The sequence below is a fragment of the Puma concolor genome, chromosome A3 (genome assembly GCF_028749965.1).
Source record: "Puma concolor isolate L17-30 chromosome A3, mPumCon1.1.hap2, whole genome shotgun sequence".
NCBI lineage: Eukaryota > Metazoa > Chordata > Mammalia > Carnivora > Felidae > Puma > Puma concolor.
In genome coordinates this window covers 1,717,749-1,731,635 of record NC_141669.1, presented here as the reverse complement: position 1 = coordinate 1,731,635, position 13,887 = coordinate 1,717,749, and the positions used below count along the sequence as shown (strand labels likewise).

Below are 13,887 nucleotides of genomic sequence, written 5' to 3'. Positions count from 1 at the left end.
ATGCGGTCATGAAGCCGTGCTTACGGGACCGCTTCTCCCCGCCCAGGGGGTCCCCACGTGCATCCACACCGCGTTCACAACCCGCGCGAAGCGAAGCCCCAGCCAGCCTCCGTCTTCTCACCTCTGCGTCCGGAGCGTCCGCACCCCCTGTCCGTTCCGCATTCCCTCCCCGTTTTCAGAGCCCGAGCCCGGGAGGGGGAGACAGGACCCAGAGGTGCAAGTGGCTTCCAGAAAAGCCGCAGGGCTTGCCGGCCAGGCCTTCCCTGGCTTTGACTCGCTGAGGCTGCTGATGAGGGTGTGAGAAATTCAAGGGCAGGGTCTGCACTTCGCATTCCCAAATTTATTACGGAGGTGGCAGGGGTTGGTGTGCGTGACTCCTCGCACATCTCCAGAAATGAATTTCCTGACATTTTGCTCTTAAACAAAATGTATATGTGTTACCCGTCAAAAGCAGGTGATTTGTACGTTCTGAGATTCACGGGTTCTAGGAGCTGATCTTCAGCAATAATGCTTGATGGGCCATTAGAGACAAGATTTACTTGGTATTTGTCCTTTTTCCAAATCTGCACATTTATTTAAAACAGCGTCCCGGGCTCTCGGTTGAGGAATGGTCTCAGACCCAGCTGCCGCACACCGGGGCCCCTGCCAAACACCGATGGTTCACAAGGTGAGGGGATCCAGGGAAGGGAAGCGAGTGGAGTGAGAGGTGGGCGAGGCGAGGGGCCCGTGGCATTCTGCCGTGCAGAACATGGTGCGAACACACAGAAAGCAGGCGGAGGATAGAAAAGGGGGCAAAACTCTTCGCGTCCCTCAGTTTGCAGAGCTGTTTGCCTCAGTCCGTCCTCCCCCAGCTGGTGAGTCGCGGGGCGGGCTGCATCCCATCCAGCAGGACGCAGAAGGAAGTGGGATGAGCGAGGTGTGGTCTAGAGCCCCGTGGACGTGGGCCGGTGGTGACCTTTGAGTCCCACGTGGTCCCCAGTCCCTCCGGGAGCCAGCAGGGAGCCAGTTTGTCCTCCGGGCCGTAGGCACACTGGTAAGTGGGGACTTCCACACCAGGGGAGCACAGTCTGACGGTCTGGCTGCAGGCTGAGGTCAAAGCCGTGACTTAGTGGCTGGAGGCCCGCGTCTGAGCGGGGCTCTGCTCTGCTAACCCCCAAGTCCCCTCGCTGCTCTGATTCTGTTCTCGTTCCCAGAAGGAAGGGGCTGGGCCAGTCGGTGCCCGAGGGCCTCACAGGCCATGGAAACTTCTGATTTGTCCTTCCCCCCACCGGCCTCTCCTCCTGGTGCACACACGTTCCCAGCTTAGGGACAGCTGGCTGCCCTGGTTTCCCCCCCTCCCTGCCCGTTCCTCACCCTCCACCGGCCTCTCCTCACCTCTGGGACTAGCGCTTTGGCCGGCGGGGCCCGCCCCCATCTCCCCGGTTGTGGTGTCGCTCGGACGGGGCTCCAGGCCCTCCCTCCAGCTCACGCCCAGCCCGAACCCGCCGACCCTCTGTGTATGCTACCACGTGTCCCAGAGCCCTTGGCTTTGTGCCGGGAACCGAGCTCCCGACCTTCCCGCCTCCCCGGTGGGGCCGCCTCATCCTTCTGGAGCCTCAGCCCCTGCGGTGACCCCGACTCCTCTCTGTCTGTCACACGGAACCCGGCGGGACGGGCTTCACCCCATGACCACCCTGGCCGGCTGGGCCCACCGCTGCCTCCAGCCGCAACCCCTTGCACAGTGCTCTGCGCTGCACACGGCAGAGGGAGTCTCCCCGAAAAGAGGAGTCGGTGATACATCGATGCTTCACGTCCCCAGGTGGCCTGCACTTGGTGTCAACACCCAGCCCCTTGGAGTGGCCCGGAGCCCCTAACGCTGCGGACCGCCTTCTTCCCTGACCCCGCCCCCGAGCTCGCGCCCCAGCCCACCTTCGGGGCGTCCACGTGCCTGGCCATCTGCGGGTAGCCCCGCCCCCAGATGTGTCCGCGGCTCTGTCCCCCGCCCCCCCAGGCTTCCCCCCGGGGGACACTGCCAGTGCCCGTTCCGGCGGGTCTCACACCTCAGGCCGGCCCGTGCACCCCTGGTCCTCACCCCTCTACAGCGTCTCCACAGCACGCGTTACCTCGGCACAAACACTGTAGTTTTCCCGTTCGTCTGGTCTGTGCTGTGTATCACAAACCACACAAGGCAGAGTCTTGTCGTGACCACTCACAAATCAGACACGAGGAAAATATCCTGGGCTCTCGGGTTGGCTGGTGACGTCGGGTGTGGTGACGGGGCATCGACCACAGCAGGTGACAGGTGCTTGGGGGTGCGGCCGGGGCGGCACTGGGGACAGATCATCTCCTTGCAGCAATGACGGGAGGAGGCCGTGGCGGAAAGAGGGGGCAGACCTAAAACCCCTTTATAAGGGGGCCGATCGCCAAGGGCCTGCTGTCCCGGGCAGCTGGCCATGTGGCAGGGAACCCCGGAGAGGGGTCGGGGAGATGCTCACCAGGGTGGAGAGGCCCCTTCCAGCGGGCAGGTCTGGAGGAGGCTGATCTCCACCCTGCTTGCCCGGCAGGATTCTGCTCCGCCCTTCCCACTGCCTCGTGCAAACCCCCTCTCCATCCTCTCTCCTTCTCACATGTTTGCTTGGATTTTTAAATCTGCAGGAGGATGAGGTGTAACAGCTGTCTCCTCAAAGGCTTGCTGTGGATATTGTACGAGGTCACCGGCGAAGCGGGCGGAGCGCTGCCCACAGCCAGTGGCCAGTGAGGGTCGGTGCTCACGTTATCCAGGGGTGTGAATCGCTGGGATCAACTCAGAGCCACAAGCAGATGCTACTGAAGGTCACGGTTGGTACGCAGCATCCGCGGGTGGGAACAGCAGCCCAGGCCCTGAGGGCTGGGAGCTGCGGGGACTCGAGGCCCCAAAAGGCAGGACGGGCAGAGTGTGGCTGGTGAACAGACCCCCCCCCCCCGTGCTGGGCAGACCTGTGGCCTCGGGTCCTGACACGGAGGCCCCTGGAGAAGGAGCGGTGGCCCATCCCTTCGGCTCTCTAGGCTCACTGGTGCGGCTTGAAGAAGATCTGTGTCCTCGTGAGGGCAAGGGTACCTTCTTTTGGGCAAATCCAGATTCCTCTGAGCAAATCCGGTGGTGTTCCTTCCCTGAAGGACGCAAAACCTCAGTGTGGACAGCGACCCACGAAGCCCCTCGGTCGCTTCTCTGGCCCCTCCCCTTGCGTGGCGTCCGTCCGGAGCACAGTTCCCACGGGGAAGAGAAACCACCCAGAGGGGACTCAGGTCACAGTTGGAGGCTGGCCTGCACTTGGGGCCACTTGTCGGTCAGCTGCACAGAGACACCTCCTCCCTCACTTCTGGGGCGGTGACAGCGCCCAGCGCTCACTGGCCTCCCTCCTGGAGGACGACGAGTGTCCGCATCCCGCGGCAGCTGCAGGCGCTAACAAAGCAATCCGAGGTGACCCGGATCTTGGTCCTTTGAAGACTTGGTGTGTTTTCTTGTGTGTTTGTTTTAAAGTTTATTTTTATTTATTTTGAGAGACAGCTGGACAGCAAGCAGGGGAGGGGCAGAGAGAGAGACAGAGAGAGAGAGAGAGAGAATCCCAAGCAGACTTTGTGGTCAGCATACAGCCCGATGTGGGGCTCGATCCCAAGAACTGTGAGATCGTGACCGGAGCTGAAATCAAGAGTCAGACACCTAACTGACTGAGCCCCCCAGGTGCCCCTGAAGGCATGGTTTTCTAACTGCCTTGAGGTTCCGGGCGCTGCCTGCGGTGGTCTGACTTAGGTAGGGCCCACACTCTCCCTTAATTCACTGGACGTCCGCCCTCTCGTTCATCACACGGCAACAACCGTGTGGTACCCGGACCGCGGCCGGGACCCGGGCACAGCTAGGTTCACCAGGCCGGCAAGGCCCGGCCGCTGCTCTGACGGGCTGAGCCCAAGACAGAGGTCCTGCCTGGGTTGGGATCGGGCCCCGAGCAGCCAGGCCGGTGTGCACCGGGATGGGGGCTGCTGTTTCCGGGACTTCTGTGGCACAGGAGGCCCCGGGCTGTGTGCAGTTAATGTCGTCGAGGAGGGTGCAAGGCTCTTACCTTCCCGCTCACGCACAGGCCGCCGAGGCACAGAGAGCTGCACTTGTAGCTGTGAGGACATTTCAAATCCAAGACATTGGGCCCCAGAGCTGAGGCTTCCGGCCGCGGTGTTACCGTCCCAGCCTCGGGCCACAGTTATGGAGGGCATCTTTGGGGCCCGGGCCTTCATTCCACAGCGAGCCTGCTGCGTCAGGACCACCTTGTGCAGCTCTGACGGCTGTCCACCCACCTCCTCGTGCTTGGGATCAGACCTCAGGGCCGGTCTGAAGAGCACTCAGGAGGGGGTCTGCCGGGAAAGGCTCCGCCCCATCTCCTGGCCTGACCACGGCCGCGCGCCCCAGGCGGTCCCTGGGGGGTCACCGTGAGCACACTGCCGAGAGGCATGGGGCTTCGTAGGCGAACACGTTTCCATGCAGCCTCTGCGTCCTGAGAAGGAAAATCGAATGCAGTTCACAGTTTTGCATTCAGTTCTCCACCGGGGTCAATTAAATACCCACACTTGTCTGAAGCAGGAGAGTACCAGCTAAGACTCTTAACGGCTATTTCCAAGGTCCGGCGGTGGACTGAAACATCCCGAGGTCAGGGCGGCAGCCGTGACCCCGAGGTTGGGCCGGGGCTGGGCCTTCCGGGGGTGGTGGGAGGAGGGATACCTCTGCATGACCGTGCGAGTGGTTATTTTCCACCCGAAACCCAGACGCTTCGATGTTGTGCATGAACGTACTCTACATCTGGGTCTGGGGAGAATGTGGAACTCATTTCTTGTTCGGTAAGTAATAGAAAGTTCTTGTGGCTTTGTTTGGTCTAAAATATGCCACGATCTTTTTGCCAGTGGAGGATAAATTCACGAGGGAAAACGAGAAATGCGGGAGATGCACTTTGAGCACAAAACCCGCAGGGAAGGGAGAGCTCCATGCGTGCCAGCCGCGTGTCAGGCGGGCTGCGTCAGCTTCCCGCGCTCACCCTGCAGGCATTGGGGGCCTGGCTCCGCCCCGGCACCCCTAACTTCCCCCCACAGTGGGTGCGACTGGTCCAGTGACTGCTTGTGGGGAGCTGCTGTGTGGGGGCTCACGAAGGCCCCAGAGAAACAGCAGAACTCACCCAGCCCCCGCGGGGAGCGGCCGCAGACACTCCCGACAAGCACAGCCCAGATGCACCTGCTCCGGAGCCCAGCAGGGAAGGCGCCATGGAGGGGCTCCAGCCACGGGGGGACTAACCTGAGGGTCGCCGGCGAATGCTTAGGAGCCCGGGACAAGCGAACGGCTGCAGGAAGGCCGGGGACGGTAGAGAGCATTACGAATGAAGGCAGAGGAGGGAATCCAGGGAGACTTCCAGGAGGAGGCCCTGAAAGGTGGTGGGTTTGGACCCCCCAAGCTAGGGCCTGGCGGCTTTCCCGGGGAGGACTGACCTCTCTGAAAGAGGGATGCACGCATGGCCCCCAGAAAATGTCGGGAGCAGTGAGGTTGGTAGGCCCCTCACCACCGACGGCCCCAAGGCAGCGGGCTGAGTGCCAGCCGGCCGGCCGGCTGGGGCGCTGGCTCGCGAGGCCGGGGCTCTACCTCCCCAGGCGTGGGCGGGTGTGGAAACCGGGAGCTCCTGGCGTGCACACGTCCATGATGGAGCTCAGGACCCATGCTGGGCGCCCTGTGGCACGCTGACTGGTCATCCTGTGGCATGTCTGATGCAGGACTCAGCAGATATCACAGCGTCCCCCCACCGCTGAGAGCAAGGCAGCCATTCCCGTGGGGACACAGAGGGTAAAACCCCCGAAATCATCCAATGCAGGGAAATGAAGGAGGCGTGGGAGGGCTTTGGGGCAGGAGAAAGTCAGCACAAATTCTGCCCTGAGTGGCCATTTCAGAGGACAGATGTGAGCCCGCGAGCTGTGTGCATGTATGTGTGAGTGTTGAGCATGTGGTGTGTGTGTGTGTGAGTGTGCGTGTGTGAGGGGTGTGCATATGTGCACGTGCATGTGTGAGGCGAGGTGCATGTATCCATGTGCGTGTGTGTGAGCACATGCATGCCTGAAGGTTCCTCTGCCTTGCACACCTGCCTCCTGGAAATCTGTGTGTTAGGCCAGCTGAGCATGCCCTGCAGCCTCGGGTTCATGTGGGTGCTGGGGGCCCAGGAAGTGGGGGGTGGGACTGGGCTGCGTCCTCCCCCTGCCTGTCCCCCGCGGCCAGGCCCCCCAGTAGGCTCGGAGGGAGAGCAGGCCTGCATCCTGGCGTGGCAGGGGGACAATCCCATGATGTGGGGAGTCAGTCCCCCTTCCTTAAGCTCCAAACCCGGGTTTTAGGCGGGAACTCAACTTGGCATCCATGCGTGACGCCCCCAAAGTGTGGGCAGATGTGTAGAATGCGTTCACTGAGAGGACATTTTCACGTGGTGTCTTTGCTTTCCAACAAATGTCGGGTTACTGATCTGAGTTATACTTTCGTGATCCGAGGGCGGGACGCATTTTCTTCTATTCGCACTGAGAGGAAGTAGAAGTTTTGCCGACACCTCCTGTCTCCCACGTGCCACGGACACCGGGGAGACGTGGCCGGCGCCCGACCCGCCGGCCGTGGTGGGAGGCCGCCTGCGTGGGGGATTCTGGTGCCAGAGGACGCGCCAGCTCTGAGCGGCGCTCCTGGTGACACTCCGGGGCTGGCCAGGAGCCCGGCGTAGCCAGGGGACCCTGTGACTCTCTACTTACGGGAACACAGTCAAGTCCCCCCCCTGCACACAGCTGCTCCTCTCTTCCCTCCCAGAGACTGAGCTCTGGGAACTGGGGGGCCGCTTGGAGAAGGAGGGGCTGCCCTTCTTGGGGGCCCCCGGGAGGAAAGTATGGGAAGGAGCGCACAGGCACACTCTGTTAGCACAGGTGGGGCTCAGGGTGGCCTGGAGGTCAGGGGCAGTGGGGGGGATGGCCGCAGGAGCTCTAGACGCGGGAGAGAATGGACACAGGTTGTGGTGTGCAGGGAGAGTCCCTGATGGGCCATTGACACAGTCCCTCCACCCCCGCCGTGCAGTCACATGTCCTCTGAGCTGTCCAGTGGAGGGAAACCAGTCGTCTCCCAAGCTGCTGCTGCTCTTATCTCACACAGGACTTGTCCCCGGGGGCGAGGGCGGTCTCGTGAACAGAGCCACTCCTGTCCCTGCAACCAGTGTGGCCGCTCAGGGCTGCAGGAATGGCTGGGGCCTGGACCCTGAATCCGCCTGGGACCCTGCAGTCAGGACAGCTAGGGTCGCTGGGGGCGGTGCAGGTGGGGTCACGGGGGGGGGTGCAGGTGTGGGGGGCCAGCCAGACGTTGTATCAAAGTAAACCAGAGCTTTCAGCCCTCACAGCTGCCAGCGTAGGAATCGGACCAGCCTGTGGAGTGAGCTCCCCGTCGCTGGCAGAGTCCTGGGGGGCTGAGGGCGGCTTGGGGAAGGGGTAGAGAAGGGCTTCCCGAGTCGTCCGGAGGGCGACCGGGGCGGCATCTGGGTGAGGCCTTGGTGGGTTTTCTGGGCAGCGGTGGTGACACGGGTCTCACTCTGACCCCTAGGTCGGGAGGCCTCAGGCCTGAGTGTCAGGGCTCACGCTTGAAGCGGACCAAGGCGAGGTCGGGGTGGTGCGGGTTTCGTAGGGCCGCCGTGCCGGGTCAGCGCATAACTTGCAGCTCCCGACACGAGTTCGTTCCGTCACCGTCCGGAGGACAGGAGCCCCCGATGAAGTGTGGCAGGGCCACAGGCCCTGAGCTGGCTTCCTGCACCTCCAGCTTCTGGGCCTCCGGGCGCCCTTGGCTTTTGGCCGCACCACCCGGCGCCCGCCCCTGTCATCGTGAGGCCGTCTTCCCTCTTCTGTGCGTGGATTTGTGCTACATCTTGACAGATTATCTCTTGGGGGACACAGCTATCCAATTATCTCTCGGATTATCTCTTGGGGACACAACTCAACCCTTCAGGCTGGCTGTGTGCCACTCCCAGGGGAATTAGTTTGGGGCGGGCAGGAAACCATGCAGGCGCGGCAAATAGGCAAACGACAATTTAACGACGGTGGCTTCTCTGCCACTGTGCCTTCATGGATGTCACGGTCTGTCACTGGACCGGTCCCTTCCTGTGGCCCTAAAGCAGGGCTGGCCCGGCCAGCCACCTGGTCACTCCCACATGGCTGTGGGAATGACAGCCCAGCTTGTCTCCGGTCTCGTACGTGGGTTCTTCATCGTCCGCGTTCCTGCACAGACACTCCTGGCAGGGCCCCCGTGGGACCCCTGTGTGCCAGACATGGCCGTGGTCCTCGGGACGGCACCTGCCACACTGCTGGGCTCCAGGGCAGTCTCGGGGGTGACCCTGGTGTGGCTGGATGTGTGTCCAGTTCACCCGTGAGTGTGTTTCTGGACTCAGGATGAAGGACCCACCAGCCTTTCCACGGTATTTTATAGACATCGGTTTCTGCGAATCTGAACCAATTTTTCCCGCCATCTTTTATTTTTGGTTCCACTTGTTTTCTTGGTTTTACTTTTTTTTTGTTTTGTTCTGCTGCAAAGTCATATGCTCCCAGGATGTTACTTCCATTTTGAAATGACTATTTGAACTTGAACGTATTAATTGACGTAGTTGTCCAGGCCAGCCGTTGCCACCGAACTCCGCCAAGGGCGCCAGCAGCATCCCACAGGCCCTTATTGTCATTCTCCCTGATGTAGACTTAAGACGCTGACGCCCCACAGTCTGCACAGAGGGTCAGGGCTATCATGACGCGCTGGTGCAGGTGAGGACCGGCAGGAGCCAGCCGGAGTGTCTGCACCACAGGGCGCGTGACCGGGGGCGCAGCTGGGCACGGGGTTCGCTAGGACGATCCCGGGAACAATGGCTGTGGTCCAAGGAGCTGTCTGCTCTGTGATCTCGCTGGCCCATGGACTCCCCTTTGAGGAAGAACAACATTATTTCCCCCTGATATGGTGGGAGGGCAGGCTCTGAAATTGGGGTGCTTGTTACTCTGGATGTGACTTGTGATCTGGGACCGCTGCAGCCGCGCGGGGAGCAGGCAGGGCTCCCTCAGTTCTGAGCCAGGGCTGTGCGGGGTGGAGGGCGCCCCTGGGGCGGGGACTGGCTGGGCCCGATGGGGGGGGCAGGTGCGTTCCCGTGGGGGGGGGGGCCGGGGGCCCCTAGCGTGTGGGGACCCAGCGTGCACGGTGGATTCGGGCTGCACAGGATGCAGCCAGAGTGGGCCCCTCCTTGGCACGTTGGGCAGACACAACAACCCCTCTGAATCACGCTTTCTCCCTCCTCAGTGGGGCAGCTTCGAGGGCGAGCGACAGCTCCCTGAACTGAGCGTGTGTTCAAGGGCGCGGGTCGCGTTGGAAAGGGCACAGAGTGGCACGCACACATACGGGAAGAGAGGGGGCTCAGAGAGCAGGTTGTGAGTCCCGCCCCCTGGCCTGACTTTGAGCAGAACCCAGGTGGAAGGATTCTGGGTCAGGGGCCCCGGGGCCGTGGGCGGAGCCAGGCCTGGGGCAGAGCTGAGAGCCACCCCCAGGAGGGCTTCGTGACAGCAGAGATCTCCTCCAGGCCTGGTGTGCGCAAGCAAGACTAAAAAGCTGACTAAGTCCCCAGAGGCATCAGAGGCGGCCCCCAGGCAGGGCAGGGAGGCTGGGGGCTGGTGCGCAGGGAGGGCTCTGGGAAGAGCTTGGAGCATGCGGGCAGTCAAGGCTCGCGCCCACAGAGGGTCGTGCGGACCCTCTGCAGGTAGGTCTGGGTAGGGTTCCTACCGTATTCCCCGCCCTGGCTTTGTGAGCCTACCGTCCCGTCTTTTCTCGTCTTTTCTCGCAGTGTCCAAGGTGGTGACAGGACTCACCTCCCACAGAGCGTTAAGTAGCTGCAGAGGTTGGCGGTTTTCCAAGGCAGCGAGGCCTGCAGGGGCCACGGGGAAGGCTGGAGCCATCCTGGTCCGTGGATTTGCAGAGGGAGAGGTGAGCCTTCTCTGGATGCTTCCTCCTACGCACGAGGAGAGTGATGGCCAGCTTCAGAGCCATTTTCTCATCACCTCACACTGAGCCCTGAGAGGCTGTGACCGGCATTTAAAATGCCAAATCCAATCCCACAGGAAACAGACGTGCAGGAGAGACGGCCCCTGGGCCTGGACGCTGGAGGAGACCCCACGGTTTCTCCTCACGTGTTCCCGCTGCTAAGCCGGCACCAAGAGCCCCCCGTCCAGGGCTCCGGAGTCACCGCCATGCCGCGGCCAAGTCAGGGTCCCTGGGGGTAGCCGCCCGTCTGCGGGTCCCTTTCCTCTGGCAAGGGCGGGTAACACGGCGGTATTTGGAAGATAAATCTGACTGGGGACGTGAACAGATTGTACAAGTGAACGTAATCAGAATGATCAAGATAGTATTAACGCTACTCGCTTTGGGAGTAGGCTTTGTTCTTGTGACCAGGCTGTCACTGCATATTCGTTTCTTAAAAATCAAGTCTTAGAGGCTAAAGTCTGGGATTGTGATGCCTCCCGCTTTGGTTTCCTTCTTCAACATTACTTTGGCTATTCGGGGTCTTTTGTGGTTCCACACAAATTTTAGGATTGCTTGTTCTAGCTTCGACAAGAATGACGATGCAATTTTGGTTGGGATCGCATCGAATGTGTAGATTGCTTTGGGTAGTATTGACATTTTGACAATATTTATTCTTCCAATCCATGAGCATGGAATGTTTTTCCATTTCTTTGTATCTTTTTCTATTTCCTAAATAAGCTTTCTCTAGTTTTCAGCATACAGATCTTTTACATCTTCGGTTAGGGTTATTCCTAGGTATTCTATGGTACTAGGTGCAATTGTAAATGGGATCAGTTTCTTGATTTCTCCTTCTGTTGCTTCATTATTGGTGTATAAAAATGCAACTGATTTCTGTACATTGATTTTGTACCCTGCGACTTTGCTGAATTCATGTATCCGTTCTAGCAGACTTTTGGTGGAGTCTGTCGGGTTTTCCATGTATAATATCATGTCATCTGCAAAAAGTGAAAGCTTGACTTCATCTTTGCCAGTGTGAACAAATCAGGAGACCATAGATGCTGGCGAGGATATGGAGAAACGGGAACTTTCTTGCACTGTTGGTGGGAATGCAAACTGGTGCAACTGCTCTGGAAAACAACGTAGAGGTTCCTCAAAAAATTAAAAATAGATCTACCCTATGGCCCAGCAATAACACTGCTAGGAATTCACCCAAGGGATACAGGAGTGCTGATGCAGAGGGGCACATGTACCCCAATGTTTAGAGCAGTGCTTTCAACAGTAGCCAAATTATGGAAAGAGCCTCAATGCCCATCAACTGACGAATGGATAAAGAAGATGTGGTTTATATATACAATGGAATACTGCTTGGCAATGAGAAAGAATGAAATCCTGCCATTTGCAGCAACGTGGATGGAACTGGAGGGTCTTATGCCGAGTGAAATAAGTCAGTCAGAGAAGTACAGATACCATATGTTTTCACTCATATGTGGATCTTGAGAAACTTAACAGAAGACCATGGGGGAGGGGAAGGGGAAAAAAAGTTAGGGAGGGAGGCAAACCACAAGAGACTCTTAAATACAGAGAACAAACTGAGGGTTGATGGGGGGTGGGGGAGAGGGGAAAGTGGGTGATGGGCATTGAGGAGGGCACCTGTTGGGATGAGCACTGGGTGCTGTATGCAAACCAATTTGACAATACATTTTATATATGTATATATATATATATATATATATATATTTTAAGGTATTTAGTTTTGAGACAGAGAGAGACAGACCATCAATGGGGGAGGGTCAGAGAGAGAGGGAGACACAGAATCCAAAACAGGCTCCAGGCTCTGAGCTGTCCGCACAGAGCCCGATGTGGGGATTGAACTCACAAACCGTGAGATCGTGACCTGAGCCGAAGTTGGACGCTTAACTGACTGAGCCACCCAGGCTCCCTGACGATAAATTATATTAAAAAAAATAAAAATAAAAATAAAAGCTCCATTCCCCACCCCCCACACACACACACAAAATAAATAAATAAATAAATAAAATAAAAGGAAGTCTTGTCTCCATCAACACATTCTTCAGTCTTACTTGTGCGTAGCCTGGAAATTACCCTCGGCTGTGAGGAGCGGCCCCCCGGGCTCCCCACGTCGTGGTCACCTCAGAGGCCCACGTCCCACCCGCCCTCCGCAGCCCAGGGACAGAGCTGAGCCCACACCGCCGGAGGCTCCCGGTTCACACGGGCCTCGCCCACACCTGCAAGTGATGCTGACCCCAGACAGACTGGGCAGGTGCCCAAGGGCTCCTTCCAGAGCCCCGCACCCTGGCCCTCTCCACCCCTCCCCCCCCTACACCCCAAGCCGTACCGCGTCACCCATTGCACCAACGACTCACATAGAAGGGAGCTTTATCCCAGTTTGTGAGGGAAACTTTTCATTGGAAACGTACACAATCCAGGAGAGATTTGGGGAAATACAAGCGGTAGCTTAGAAAAATCCTATGTGACCCTGTCACCCAGAGATGACTGTGTGAGCCTTTCCGCGAGCATGCCCCCTTCTGGTGAACGGAACCAGTGGCTGTAGGGGTGTTCCCGCAATCAGATCACTTTCATTTTTTTTGCTTTATAACCTCCTTTTATATCTTAAAATGTGCTGGAGTATTTTCCACGTCATTATTAAATAGTCCCTACGACATTATCTTAGTGGCTGCTGAGTGTTCCGCTGGAGAACACGCCCTCCCTCTCGATTTTTCCTTTTACATTTTTCTTCACGGTGTGCACATCTGTCAGACACATTATGAGGTATTTAATCGCCTCTTGTCTGTGTCCTCAGCCAAAATGGGGCCTCAGCAGGACACGGCGTTGCTGGGATGTCTGCTGCTGTATCTCTGGAACACAGAATACTCCGCAGCACATAATAGACACTCAGCAAACATTTGTTGTGTGAGTGAATGGATGGAACCAGTCTCCCGGGGCAGACAGCTCAAGTGCTGTGCAGTGATCCCCCTGTGCGTGCATCTCTGAGCGTATTTTGCTGTGGACTTAGGGCACGTTCTTCAATGCGCTGTTTCTAGGTAAAAAAAAAAAAAAAAGGATGGATATTTACGTACCTCCTGATAAAAATGGCCAAATTAGCCTACGTTCTTACCTTCCGCGTAGGAGAGAATTATGTTGTTCACTTCTTCCCAAATACCTGTTTGCATTTTTTCGCGTCTCTGTTCATTTTATGGACATACTGTACAATGCTTATCTTAATTTGATTAATATGTGTAACGAAACGGGAAATCTTCGCATATGTATTGAGCGTCTACACTTGCAGCCGCCTGTTTATTTTATCAGTGCCTGTGTTTCTTATTTCTTTGTTGGGTTTATTTATTTCTTAAGGATGTTGGTTGGCCTGTTACAGGCAGCACACGTTTTTTGTTTGCCCTTTGTCATTAACTGTCAGGATATTTTACGGCATCACTACGTCTGTGTGCGGTCAGACGCGCCCCTGCCTTTCTCTACGACCGCACAGACAAGTTGTTCTGACTCTTGACTGCAGCCCAGCTATGCTAGAGGGGCTCTCCAGGTGAGGAGCTCCTCCCTGAATTTAGGACCCGAACGTCCCTGCTGAAAAGAGGGGAGGGAGCCATACATCTTCCTCAGGTCGGATTGAAGTTTGTCCCCGCGGCGGTGACAAGATACAGCATGCGTTTGTAAGGGTGTATTGGACGGGGGCCCTTTGGGGGCTGTGCCTTGGGACCTAACCAGCGGTGAAAAATGAGGAAGGGGAACACTTCAGAATCAGAAAAGGCCACTCTGTCCTGCACACCTGTCCTCCTAAAATTTATCTTAATCCCCCATTCTGATGTTGTACC

General features: G+C 57.9%; 1 long non-coding RNA gene across 1 annotated transcript; it reads left to right on the top strand.

Annotated features, from left to right (window-relative positions):
* Positions 1–1,069: 1,069 nt before the first annotated feature.
* On the top strand, positions 1,070–3,467 carry LOC147582183 (uncharacterized). The gene is made up of 2 exons (XR_015248824.1): positions 1,070–2,274; positions 2,635–3,467. It is a non-coding gene; the product is annotated as an uncharacterized LOC147582183 (long non-coding RNA).
* The last annotated feature ends 10,420 nt before the right edge of the window (positions 3,468–13,887 follow it).